Source organism: Ornithorhynchus anatinus, chromosome 2, assembly GCF_004115215.2.
Source record: "Ornithorhynchus anatinus isolate Pmale09 chromosome 2, mOrnAna1.pri.v4, whole genome shotgun sequence".
NCBI lineage: Eukaryota > Metazoa > Chordata > Mammalia > Monotremata > Ornithorhynchidae > Ornithorhynchus > Ornithorhynchus anatinus.
Window position 1 is genome coordinate 113,619,291 of NC_041729.1, and position 13,794 is coordinate 113,633,084.

The window sequence follows — 13,794 nt, forward strand, 5'->3', positions numbered from 1 at the left end:
GCTGCCAATCATAAGTCTGATATTTTCTGATAAAATTGAATTTAAAAATTTCAAACCTGAAAAAGCAACATGTTCCATGACAACTGGGCATCTTTTAATGGTTGTCATTGAGAAACTGAACGGTATTCTTCATGATGCTGTCAGCTGGCAAATATTTGTTTCCTTTTTTTACTCACCCTGACTTCCCCTGATTTCACTGATGTGAGAAAGGAGCGTGGCTCAGTGGAAAGAGCACGGGCTTGCAAGTCAGAGGATGTGGGTTCTATTCCCGGCTTCAGCACTTGTCTGCTGTGTGACCTTGGGCGTCACTTTACTTCTCTCTACCTCAGTTACCTCATCTGTAAAATGGGGATTAAGGCTGTGAGCCCCATGTGGAACAACCCGATTACCTTGTATTTATACAAGGTACATAGTACCTTGGCACATAGTAAGTGCTTAACAAATATCATTATTAATTAATTAATTTCCCTTCAGCTGTCCTGTTCTTTCTACCTGTACCCACCTTCCTTTAATCTTCTAAACTTTGGTCTCCAAGGTCTCTCCTGGTGCCCCCTTAACCCTTCTTCTGATCACTGATACCCAAAACCCTCTATGGTAGGGAGGAGACTTGTGGGGGCAACTGAAACTAATCTTCCGTACCACGCTATCCAGGCCCCATCCCATTCATACTGTATTGTGGCTGTAGGAGTCCCAGATGGCAACGGCTAAATGGCAGGTAAAGGATAAGGAGGGAACATATAAGAAGGTTTGGAGCTTTCATAATCCAGGACCTGGTGTAGGTTGGATCATTAGTTAAAGGATTGAAAGAAGGAATGAGTGGTAGGCTGACCAGTGGGATGAATAAAAATACATAAATAAATAGAAAGGATTTACTGGTCACAACATCAGGATAAATTGCATTCAGTTTTCCTATGATAGAATATATGAAAGATATCCTCTACTGCTCACCCAAGCAAATTTTGGTCATGTCTGCACTTCTTGAGGCCTGCCTATGTACTTGCTGGACTCCGTGCCCATAGGCAACATGACTGGCAAGGACAGAAACTGCTATCATGGTAATTAATTTTATCATGCAGGTTCTCAGACCTGAAGTCAGGGCTGACTCACATCTGGCGTTTTCTATGGAAGACTCCAACATGATCCTCAACAATGAAAGGGAAGAACTTGGAGCAAATTATTGCTTTTTGCAGTAATTTTCATATTAATGTCTGTCTGCCCTCTAGAATGTAAGCTTGCTACGGACAGGAAATGTGTCTGCTAAATTTGTTGTATTGTACTCCTCTAAATGCTCTGCACAGTGCTCTCTGCATAAAGTACTCAATAAATATGATTGCAAGAAATTAACTTCATTAGCACTCATGAAAATTGTTCACTATACCAACTTTTCTATTAGGTATGGAAAGGATACAATAACAGATGATTGTCACCAAAAATTAGATGGAACTTTTAAAAGCATCTAACAGAGACCTTCTGGTCACTCTTCAAAAGTCAAAAAATGAAATGTTTGAAAAATTAAAGAATTTCCTCATTCCATTTTGGAACAGAGTTAAAAATTTATAAGAACAAAAATGGAATTTTATTTAAACTGTTTCAAGCAAGAAGTAATCTCAGTTTATCCTCAACTGCAGAAGACACAAAAGGTTGATGGGATTAAATGACTATTCTATTAAAAAAAGTCTAATAATCAATGATTTCCTGAATCACCAAGGAGGAAAAGTAGAGAAAAAGGCTAAAGGTAAAGACTTCTGAAGATCCTTTGGTACAGTGAGCCTGAGAACTCAATAATTTAGGAAGCTCTTGGAAATCAGAGGTGTAATTCTTTCTCCTAAATTATCTGCACTCACCCATCTTTAATTTCAGGTTTCCAGATTCTATTTTTTAGAAAGTGAGACATGGGCTGCTGATTTCAACTGCATTTTTCTCCTGCAGGGAGATGGAGCTCAAGTGATCCAAATATGAAACAATTAGCATTCCCCTCAGGACAGACCTTTACTGGAAAATAGGGTATGGCAAGGAATAATAATAATTATTATTATGGTACTTGTTAAGCACTTAGTATGTCCCAAATACTTTTCTAAGCTTTGGGGTAGAGCCAAGTTAATCGGGTTGGACACAGTCCCTGTCCCACATAGGGCTCACACTCTTAATCCTCATTTTGCTGTTGAGGTAAATGAGGCCCAGAGAAATTAAGTGACTTGCCCAAGGTCATACAGCAGACAAGTGGCAGAGCTGGGATTAGAACCCAGGTCCTTAGAACCCAGGCATAAGAATCAATCCCTTGAGTATCGGACATCTGGCAACCTTGACCAAGTCTTCCAAGGAAACCAGTGACAAAGCATATGTCTAACTAGAGAGCTGGGGCTCTGAGATATCTAATATTTCTGGAACTCTTGTTCTGCTGGATGCACATTAAAAGGACATAAGCACTAGAAAGGCCTGGTGGATTAGGCTGAAGAGTTGGACAGAGACAGCTGTAGTCCTAATTATATTCTCTGACTGACCTACTGGGTAGCCTTTCCTATGTCTCTGTCTTGTGCTTCAGCATCCTTCTGTGTAACATGGGGATAATACAAAGCGGCTTCCCAGGTAAGCTGCGGAGAATAACACACTGATGATCAATAAGGGATCTTAAAGTAGAAAGTACTCTGAAAATTGTTCCTGGAGCTCTGACAAATATTTTGAATTCTCAGTATGGTTTGCATACTGTTTTCTCCAGAGGGAATTGCTTTCCACTTCACAGACATATTGGATATAAACATGGATCTGAGCAAAACAACAAAAAGGGCCCATTTGAAATTTATGTTCTCTTACAGCTTTTAAGATAGCTGCTTCTCCTGTTTACAACCACCCAAATCCTGGAGGGGACAGAGGCTGAGGAGCCCATCAGAAAACAACAAATGCGCCAAAGTTTGGGTAGGTTGAATATTATTTCCCTTGCTCTTGACATTGTATATTTTCCCTGCAAGTCATTACTTTAAACTGAGATGTGAAAAAAATTCTTCCAGAAACCACTTCCTTTCTTTCTTACCCCTGGGGGAGAGGAAAAATTACAGGAAAACTATGTGGTAATCATGGACACATTAGGCACTATAATGATCTTTTAAGCTAAAGGTATAATGGAGTAGAGAAATTGAATTCAACAGTCTCCCAGAAGAATTAATGAGGGAAGGTGAGCAAGTTGTATTGCTTCTTTGCTTGATGACAAGTAGAGCACTTGGAACTTTTCTCTGGTTATAGTTACCCTTCAGATCTTGAAGGGATAAGTAGAACACAGAAGCAAATAACTTATGCTTCAGCATGGGACTCTCAGGGCTGAGTATTTCTGTGAGAGAGATTATATTTACCATGGTAAGTGTTGTACAGTAATGAGGAAGATGGAGCTAGGTAAATGCTTGTCTCCTGAAACTCACTTCAGATTGGGAACCCAGCTCCTTCAGCTTGGATAGGAAAGGTGGTGATCTCAGACTCAGAATTAGTCAGATAATTACAATCACTCATTTCTGCACAGCTTTTTGAGGGCAGGGATTGGGAGAGAGCCTGCAACAAGCTGCCTTATTAGTGACTGTTTGTGATCGTGCGAACAAGAAGGAAGAGACTCATAAAGGCACTGATGGGCTCTACCTGAGACAAGTGATTGCTGGCTTGTGGGGATGGAGCAAGGAGGGAGGTGTGGCCTTCTCTCCCTTCTCTACCCAGTAATGGGCCTGGATCAATCAGTGACTGCTTTGTAGAGCCCCAGCTGTGACACCTAAGACAGATAAAAGGTGGTCATTTTGAGGGCACTGAGGTACACAAAGAAGCAACATGGAGGCACACAGGGAAGCACCTGGAGCAGTACAAGACAGTAGCACTTGGAAGCAGAAAGAAGCATTGGCAGAATGGGCTCCTTTGATCACAGACTGGTATTGGTTACTTGGTGGAGTGAGTGTATGTATGTATGTGTCACTCCCTTGCATGCTGGTAAAATTAAGTAAAAAATTTACCAGAGTTACCTTGCTGATCAGAGGTGTGATTTGACTTTATTACGTGTCACCAAGCCTCCCCTGGTCTAGGAAGGTCCTGGTTGGTACACACTGGGGGCTTGTGACAGATTGTATCTATTGTCAATTATAGATTTCAAGCATTCAGTATACTTGTCTGCATATGACAGGTACTATGTAAACTCTATTTTCCCTTTCTAGACTGCAAATTCCTTGTGGGCAGGGAACTTTCTACCAAATCAGTCATATTGTACATCCTCCACCCCCACAAGATATTTATTACACTGCTCCGTACCCAGTAAGTGTTCAATAAATACCACATTGCGGGAGTTGACAGCTGTTGCATAAATACAAGTGCTAATGTTGATCCCTTAACTAAATGAAAGGGGTTGTAACCCATAAACCCTAGAGTCTGTGTGAAGAGAGTGTATGGGACACAAATGGGGATCCATTTGTGTGATCCTCTAAAAGTAGCTCCTTCCTCAGCAGAAAAAAGATTATAATAATAATAATGGTATTTTTTAAGTGCTGATCATGTGCTAAGCACTGTTCTAAGTGCTGGGGGGATACAAGGTAATCAGGTTGTCCTACGTGGAGGTTACAGTCTTAATTCCCATTTTACAGATGAGGTAACTCAGCCACAGAGAAGTGAAGTGACTTGCCCAAGGTCACACAGCTGACAAGTGGCAGAGTCAGCATTAAAACCCATGACCTCTGACTCCCAAGCCCAGGCTCTTTCCACTAAGCCATGCTGCTTCTCATATGAAGTACTAGGACTCTGGAGACACCTCCAATAGCCAATCTATTAAGAGTGGTTTTCTAAATTGTTTCACTGGGTGGGAAAAAGTGGTTGAAGTTGCCTATGGGCCATCACAATATGTCTCCCAAGTGACTTCTATAGTTCTCTTGTCCGCAGTAGGCACTAATAAGTATTCATATATGAATGAATGAATAAATGTAATCGTGCACTGCCCTATCTGAATTTAAAATGGATGCTTCTTGATGGTAGTGTCATCTTTTTGTATCCTGCACTCCTTCCCTGTATTTGTTAGTTCAAAGCTGGTCACCTGATGAATACTCTAAGTATCATTTGTAACTATTTTGGTATTAAGCACTCACTATGGTGTCAAGCAATTTACTAACCCTGGGGTAGATATAAATCATATAAGACACAGTCCCTTCCCACATGGGGCTCACAGTCTAAATAAGAGGAAGAGTGAGGAAAGTGAGGCACAGAGAAGTGAAGTAACTTGTCCAAGGTCACTCAGGAGCAAGATGTGGAGCCAGGATTATAACCCAGTTCCTCTGACTCCCAGGCCTGTGTTCTTTCCATAGAACGTGCAGCTTCTACAGTGACTCAAATTAAACTGAATTTTGAATGGTTATATAGGGTTGAAAATTATCAGATTACCTTCTCCTATTATGATCAGAATAGTTTTGCTTAGACCCTGCTTTGTGTGGCTGCAGCACTGGACATACTTCTCCAGAGGTATCTTCATTACCAATGCTTGATTACACCAATCTTCAAGCCAAGTGACAGATCTCTTTTGGTGGCAGTTAGCCAGTGAGTGGAGAAAATATGTTGGGGAATGTGGGAAGTTTTTTCTTTTCATCCAGGAGGGTACATTTCTGGCATCTTCTTGTTTATGGAGAGAATCAAGTCCACTGTGCTATATGTGCTTCCTGTAATCGTTTGCTAGGGGCTGGGTAAAGGTTTTGACAACAGTAAAGGAGTCCTTTGGAACATTCCACATAGTTCTATATCAAATTTCTAAACAGAATAATTACTTCAGAGATGAGATGCCAAGAACTGGAAAAGGAGCTTGCTGCCTCCGTATGCCCATGTTGCTGTTTTGACCCAATGGAAGAGCAGATATATGCCATTTGCCCAATAATTTTGTCTCTTGTGGAAACAGGCTCTCCCTGTGCTAGTGAAGTAATTGCCAAAGCAAGAGAAAGGATGTGAACATCAGAATGCTGGCTCAGAATAACCTATAGGAGGTAACAGGAACCAAGTTGCCTCTAAACCTATGGGGCACTCAGGCTGCAACCATACTGATTGCCAAACATGCCTCAGTTTGATTACTGAATAGGCAGGGGCCTGAAAAAAAAATATGAGGCTACATTGCTGGATTTTGCAGTTCGCTAATCCCAAGGCACACTTGCACATCTGCTTTGCATTCTGGGCTTTGCTTTATTTTAGGCTAATTAAGTATTGAAGCAGATGAACACTGCTTCTGAAGAACATTGGATTTGAAGGCTTTAAGAACGTTTTGAGAGCAAATGGTAAGCCACAGAGGATTCCATTATAGATGTTTTAATAATTGGGGTTTTGTGTTCTGATATGGTTCTGCTTTTATCCATCAGGTAAATACCGACAGGGGTTATGGTAGGATGTTGGGTGAGGAACTACTTCTGGACAGGGTAAATGAGATAAAGCATTCATTCAAGCCATGTGATTTTATCACAATTCAGAAATTGGTTGGGAGTGGTATAGGAATAGGCATTGTCACTCTTTATAATATCTTGCTTCCAAATACGTCCCTTCATAAATATTTGGCTCCCTACAACTGCTTCTTCCCAGCTCACACTCTACACTCCACCCAAGTGAATTTTCTAATTGTATCTTGCTTATGACTCTCTGGGTCTCATCCCTGTTTTGGATGCCTTCCTTCAAATACATCAGGCCACAGATCTCCCTGTCTTTGAAGCCCTCCTGAAAATTCGCTTTATTCAAGAGGAATTCTCTGATTCCTTCCCACTGCATCAGATCATTTTTAACAATTACATAGCAGCAATTATCCTTAGGATTTATTACATACATACAGGCATACTTCTACCTTGCTAAGTTCAAGCTATTATGAAAGACATTTCAGACATTTTTAAAGTAACTCCTTGCTCTGGATTTTGACAACAAATGCCTGTATCATAAGGTCAGGTGCCACTCTTCTCCGTTGCATCCCCCATGACTCCCACTAGCTACATTTTGGGGATATTGCTTCTGTTGCTCCTGCTTTTGTGCAGGAACCCCAGCCATTGACCCTTACCCTCTAGGTCACAAAGTCAGGAGCAGAGGCCAGGCCAGACCAGGAGTCGAAGAGGGTAGGTGATGGTGGCAGTCTTAGCAAGAAGAGTTGGTCATTGAGGCAAACAACTTCCTTTACCCATTTTTTACCTGGTCTCCCCTCCGCTCTCCTGTGTTCAGACCCAGATTCCATGGCTTTATGACCTCAGAAGCTGAAGCCTCAGGTCAAGAAAGTGTAATTGATGATGGTGGTCTAGTGGCTGCAGTGACTGCAGGAGCAACAGCAGTAGTAGATATAAAAAATGCAGCAAGAAAGAATTGAAAGAACAGAAGCAGATCACAGAGGGAGGGTTTGGGGGAATGGGGAAACAGAAGAAACAGTGGGGAAGATTTGAGATTCAGGATTGGGAGCATAAAAGCCCCAGAAAACTGGGTAAGGGAGAGTACAATTGATTTTCTGGAGGGGGAAATCATTGAGAGCACTATAGTAGTTTTATCATTCAACATTTGCATCAGAATCATGCCAGCAAACAAGGTCTTTGTCAATCAATCAAAATAGTATTTATTGAGCCCTTATCTTATGCTGAGCACAGTATTAAGTACTGGGGAGAGTACAATAGAATTAATAGAAAGGATCTTGGCCCTCAAGGAGTTTACAATCTAGCTGGAGGGAGAGGATCAAAAATAAATTACAGATAGGAAAAAGCAATAGAGAATAAAATACAGAGCGGTGGTATGAGGACCCAAGTTAGCTGATTCAGCAGATCTGATAAAGGTTATGCAGCTATGAGATTAATCATGAAATCCTACTGGAGATGGGCTTTCAGAAAGGTTTTAAATATGGGGAAAGCAGAGTTCTGTCAGACATGAATGGGGAGGTAGTTCCAGGCAGGAGGGAAGATTTGAGTTAGAGGTCACTGGTAGAAGGGATGAGAAAGGAATCAGTGAATTGATAAGATAGAGAAGAATGAAGTTGAGTGGGGTGTAAATTAGGAGATAGCTTATTCTGTGCCTTAAAGCTGATAGAAGTTTCTGCTGGATGCAGAGAGGAATGGACAACCATTGAGGGGTTTTGAAGAATGGGGAGATATGTGCAAAATGATGTTTTAGAGAAATGTTATGAGCAGAAGAATGAAGTATAGACTGAAGAGGGGAGAGGCTTAAAGCAAAGAAGACAGGGAGAGGGCTGTTACAGTGAACTCAGGAACACAAGTGCCCTGGATCAGGTTGGTAAGAGTTTAGATGGGAAAGAAGGGATGGATTCTAGAACTGGCAGGATTTAGTGACAGATCAAATATGGGGTTAAAATATTGAAAGACAGGGAGGAATTAAAGATAATGCCCAGGTTAAGAACTTGAGAGACCAGGAGGATGGTAGTGTTGTCAACTGCGAGTGGTAAATTAGGTGGAGAAGAGTATTTAGGAAGATTGAAGAGTTCTGTTTTGGGCATGTTGAGCTTGAGCTGTCAAATATACATATCCTGTAGAAAAGAAGAAATGCAGCACAACAAAGAGGAGAGAGAGGTCCTGGTAAGTGAGGTAGATTTTATAGTTATCCACATAGTCGTAGTAGTTGAAGCTATCAATCAATAGTATTTATAAAGAAGCAGCTTGGCTTCGTGGAAAGAGCACGGGCTTACAAGTCAGAGGATGTGGGTGCTAATCCCGGCTCTGCCACTTGTCATCTGTGTGACCTTGGGCAAGCCACTTAACTTCTCTGTGCCTCAGTTACCTCATCTATAAAATGGGGATTAAGAGTGAGCCCCACGGGGGACAACCTGATTACTTTTTACCTACTCCAGCACTTAGAACAGTGCTTGGCACATAGTAAGCATTTTACAAATACCATTATTATTATAGAACTCTCACTGTGAGCAGAGCATCATATTAAACACTTGGGAGAGTACAGTTTAACAGAATTGGGAAACATATTCCCTGTCCACAAGGAGCTTACTGTCTAGTGGGAAAGACATACATTAATATAAATGAATTACTGATGTGTATGCGAGCCTTATGTGGTAAGGCTGAGGGTAGGGTGAATGAAGGGTGCAAATCCAAGTGCAAGGGTTACACAGAAGGTAGTGGGAGAAGAGGAAATTAGGGCTAGGTAGGGAAGACCTCTTAGAAGAGATGTAATTTGAATAAGACTTTGAAAATGAGGAGAGTGATCATCTGTTGGATAAGAAGGGGAAGGGAGTTTCAGGCTAGAGGCAGGATGTGTGTGAGGGGTCAGGGGCAAGATAGAGGTTAAGTTACAGTGTGTAAGTTGGTTTTAGAGGAGCAAAGTGTGTGGGCTGGGTTGTAGTAGATTATCAGAGAGGTGAGGTAGGAGGGGGAGAAGGTGATGGAGTGCTTGAAAACTGATGGTAAGGCATTTTGGTTGGGTCTGGTGGTGGATGGGCAACCACTGGAGGCTCTTGAGTGGGGAAACATGGATTGAACAGTTTTATAGAACTGTGATGCAGGGAGCAGAGTATGGACCAGAGTTGGGAGAGGCAGAGAGGTCAGCAAGGAGGCTGATGCAGTCATGAGGATGGATGAGCTCCCCTAGGGAGTGAGTGAAGTTTGATAAGAGAAGAGAACCCAGAATAGAGCCTTTAGTGTCCAAGTGGCCCAGAGTGTCCAAGGCAGCTGAGAGGTCAAGGAGCAATAGGATGGAATCCAGAAGGGGGTCATTGATCTTTGAGAAAGTGGTCACTGAAGTGAATAGGGCCCAAACTGGATGGTAAGCGATCAGAGTCAAGAGTTGGAGGAGAAGAAGTAGAGGAAGGAAATGCATACCAGTCAGGTATGGAAAAGGACAGAAAGCAGTAAATAGGTTAGTAAACCTGAAGGCAAATAGGCTTGAAGGAGAAAAGTAGGTCATTAACAACTGAGATGTGAGGCAGGAAGGAATTAATCAATTGATTTTTGTGCATGGCCCTCTGATCATAATGGGGAGGGGAATAGTTTAGCACAAAGGACCACTGAAGATGAATGCATTATTCACAATATGGGCTAGCTATCACCAAGGATCCAATACAGATGTGAAAAATCTGAAATTGCCCACTTTTTGGAAGCTTCTGGCTTCTGGCTAATGCCATTGTTATCATCATCTTATATGATTGGAGGTACAAGAGATTACTCATTCTGTAGGCCTGGACTTTTAAACAGGCTTCCTCATTCTTTTGTACTGATTTTAATGTCTTTAGTACTTGCTTGACACATTCAAGAACATACTTTAATAGTCCTTCTGGAGATAACTCAAATCTACAAAAAACATATGTCACGAATAAATTCATATCTTGCGGCTCCAATTCCCTAGCAGCCTCATTAGAAGCTTTTAAAATCTTAAAAAAAAGGTGTTTTGGCAAATTAATGCCCATCCCACAAAGCATTTGTCTCAGCCTAATTATTGATGATCAACAGTTTTTTCTCCAAAGTTTTCAGCAGTTTTGAATCCCACAGGGTAACAACTATTTTCTTAATAAAGAGCAAGATTGCAGGAAAAACACTTGTTGATCTTGACAGAATACTGCCCATATTAGCCACTTACTCCAGGAAGCTTTTCCTAATTAATTCTTCCACTTTCGGAATCGTCATCCCCCCCCCCCCCCACACCTCCAGTCATTGCAGTACTCTTACATAAATGTTAATTTGTTATCAATGTATTTATCCACTTGTGTTTGTTATCTGTGTTTACTTTCACCAGTATGTTAGCTTGCCTTCTCCTTTAGACTTTAAGGTTCTCAGATATAGCATTTGTCTTATACTTCAATCAGTATACTTATTGTTTGTTGAGTTCCTCATGTATGTGGAGCACTGTACTAAGCACTTGGAGGGTACAATTCAATAAGGAGATGTATTCCTTCCAAGTTCCTAGTACAGTATTCTGCACCCAAGAGTTATCCAAACAATATTGTTGATTATCATGATAAAAAGCATACCTCTTTTTTTAACAAAAGAACGGTTTTCTTGTCTGCTAAGCATATGTAACACTTTAAATTCATCTAAATCCATCAATGCCAACTTTTGTATGTACATTTGCAAAATTCTCATTCCATTTTTGTGCCTCAGTACTGGAATACTATTCTTATATTTTTAAATAAGTTTTTTTTTAAAGGACACATTTCCAAAAAATCTTCTTTTGTTCTTCCCTTTATGTGTTTATTTCTTTGGAGCCTAAGAACAGCCAATACCTAGAATTATCCCTGGCCTGCTTATTTTTGTTCACTCACCTTCAGTATTTTAATCAGAAGTATCAGGGTCTCAAAATTACAAGTCCTTGGTGGACTAGGTTGGTGCTGCAATTTATATTTCATTGTACTTCATTTATTAAAGGACAGTTTCTCATTATGCTTTAGAAGCAGCAGAATATTCAGTAGCTCTAGCTAACATTTGGCTACTTTTAAGGCTCCATAATATTTCAATCAAGGTTTTATTTCTTTGCCTGAAATATTTATTTACAATCCAATGAGAGATAGTGAATCTTGCAATTAAACAGTGCTACATTGTTGTCTCCTTTTTTTAAAAAAAAAAAAACAAACACCACTTACAATGCCTCCATAAAATGAAATTATTTCGTGTTACATATATCAATTACTCTCTATAGTTTATTACTCGGTCTAGAGAGAATCAAATAATAGTAAAAGCAGCAGTTATAAATTTATATTAAGTGTAGATTCAGTGGGGTGAGTGATTGAAGGAAAAACAATTTTTTCATTTCCTTTTTTTCAGACAAACAACAATGCTGATGATAAAAGGCATTTAAAAGAAAAGTTTCGATACTGCTAATCCTGTTTAGACGGGCAGAGAGAACTGCATTTTGATGCCTATGGTGATTGATGTTTATAATAGAAATCAAAATAAATAAAACACATTTCATTTCTGGTTTAAAATTATTTGATGGCCAAGTCAATATTGACGATTCTCAGGCTGTCCATTTCCCCATCTACATCATAGTAAAGCAGGACTGAAGGGTAATCTCCCACCTCTGACCCCTTTCTAGCATATCCCCCTTTCTCAACACGCTCCCTCTTCGAATTCTCTGTATTCCAGTACTCCCTCTCTTCAACAGCGACCCCCCCAAAAAAAGCCTACCTCCTTTATAAAACTCTACCCTATGAATTCTCAACACATCAAATTGTCAGCCCAACAGCTACAATTAGCACATATATTTATATTCATGCTCAGCACTTAAAGATATATGTAATTCAATCATTTTTCCACTATTTTATCTTGAAATACTCTGAGCGACTACCTTTTATATCCTTATTAGTAATAATTAATAGTTAAGTGCTTAACTATGTGCCAGGCACTGTACTAAGTGCTGAGGTAGTTAGAAGCAGATCAGGTTGGATGCAGTCCCTGCCCTGTGTGGGGCTCAGTCTCCTTCCCCATTTTACAGATGAGGTAACTACGGCCCAGAGACGTGAAGCGACTTGCTCAAGGTCACACAGCAGACAAGTGGCAGAGCCAGGATTAGAACCCATGACCTTCTGACTCCCAGGCCTGTGCTCTATCCACTACCTAGTGTTGCTTCTCCTTCCTATATGCGTCTTCCTACAGTTTCTACTATTTGTAATAATTAATGTCTGCCTGTCACCCCTATTAGATTACAAAAGCCTTTTGTTTCTGGTATTAAGTGCTTGGGAGAATACAACAGTTGGTAGGTATGTTCCCTGTTCACAAGGAGGTTACAGTAATAATATTAAGTGCTTACTGAGGGCAAAGCTTAGTTCAGTAGGAACAAGTGGGAATAAGGCAAAGACCCTGTTCCTCAAGGAATTCAGAATGTACAAAAACTTGGGGAAAAGATTTGAGACTAACCCTTTGGGAGTAATGAAACAAAACATTAAAACAGTTTGAGACAAGGACAAATACACAATACACAAAATAAAAATCCATGAGGAACTGTGCCTAGAGGACCAGAATTTCAGGCTTCTTTATAATTTAGAGTCTGGCATACACACAAAAATAGCTGCAGCAGCCACTAACTTCCCAAGGTTGTATGAGGCCTCATGCTGCAGGTGCCGTTCTTTCTCATAAGAGAGGTGGAAATCAAGACAGAATGGGGCCTCCTTGATGGTGTGGAGGGAAGATGTTGCTGGTTCCTGGAGAGATAGTGTGGCTGGTTCCTAGAGAGATAGTCTTACTTCTATTGCCTGTCTTGAAACCAGCCCCCAACCCACATCCCACCTCTGTCCTGGAACGCCCTCCCTCCTCAAATCCACCAAACAATCACTCTTCCCCACTTCAAAGCCCTACTGAAAGTGCACCTTCTCCAAGAGACCTTCCCAGACTAAGCCCTCTTTTTCTGGGCTCCCCCTCCTTTCCTCATCACCTCACTAGCTCCCTTTGCTCTTCTCCCCTGCCCTCACCGCCCCACCGCATTTAGGTATATACGTATATACCTATAATTCTGCTTATTTATATTTAGGCCTGTTTACTTCTTTTGATGTCTGTCTCCCCTCTTCTAGACTGTAAGCCTGTTGTGGGAAGGGATTGTCTTTCTTTACTGCTCTATTGTACTTTCCAAGCACTTAATACAGTGCTCTGCACACAGTAAGCACTCAATAAACATGATTGAATGAATGGTAGCTCACTCAAGGAGGTAGCAACCAAGCAAAAGGAAGCAATGTGGCCTACTAGAAAGAGTATGGGCCTGGGAGTTAGAGGACCTGGCTTCTAATCGTGACTCTCCACTTATCTGCTTTGTGGCCTTTGGGTATTTGATATTTGTTTCACCGCCCCCCACCCACCCCCCACAGCACTTATATACATTTTTTTAAACTATATATTATAAATTATA

The 13,794-nt window shown here is 40.9% G+C and overlaps 1 long non-coding RNA gene across 2 annotated transcripts; it reads left to right on the plus strand.

The window, feature by feature from the left end:
* Positions 1 to 2,817: 2,817 nt before the first annotated feature.
* Positions 2,818 to 11,867, plus strand: LOC120639051. Of its 2 annotated transcripts, none has more exons than XR_005661198.1 (2): positions 2,818 to 2,913; positions 11,721 to 11,867. It is a non-coding gene; the product is annotated as an uncharacterized LOC120639051 (long non-coding RNA). The 2 variants fall into 2 exon arrangements; XR_005661199.1 differs by lacking the exon at positions 2,818 to 2,913 and adding an exon at positions 6,186 to 6,266.
* The last annotated feature ends 1,927 nt before the right edge of the window (positions 11,868 to 13,794 follow it).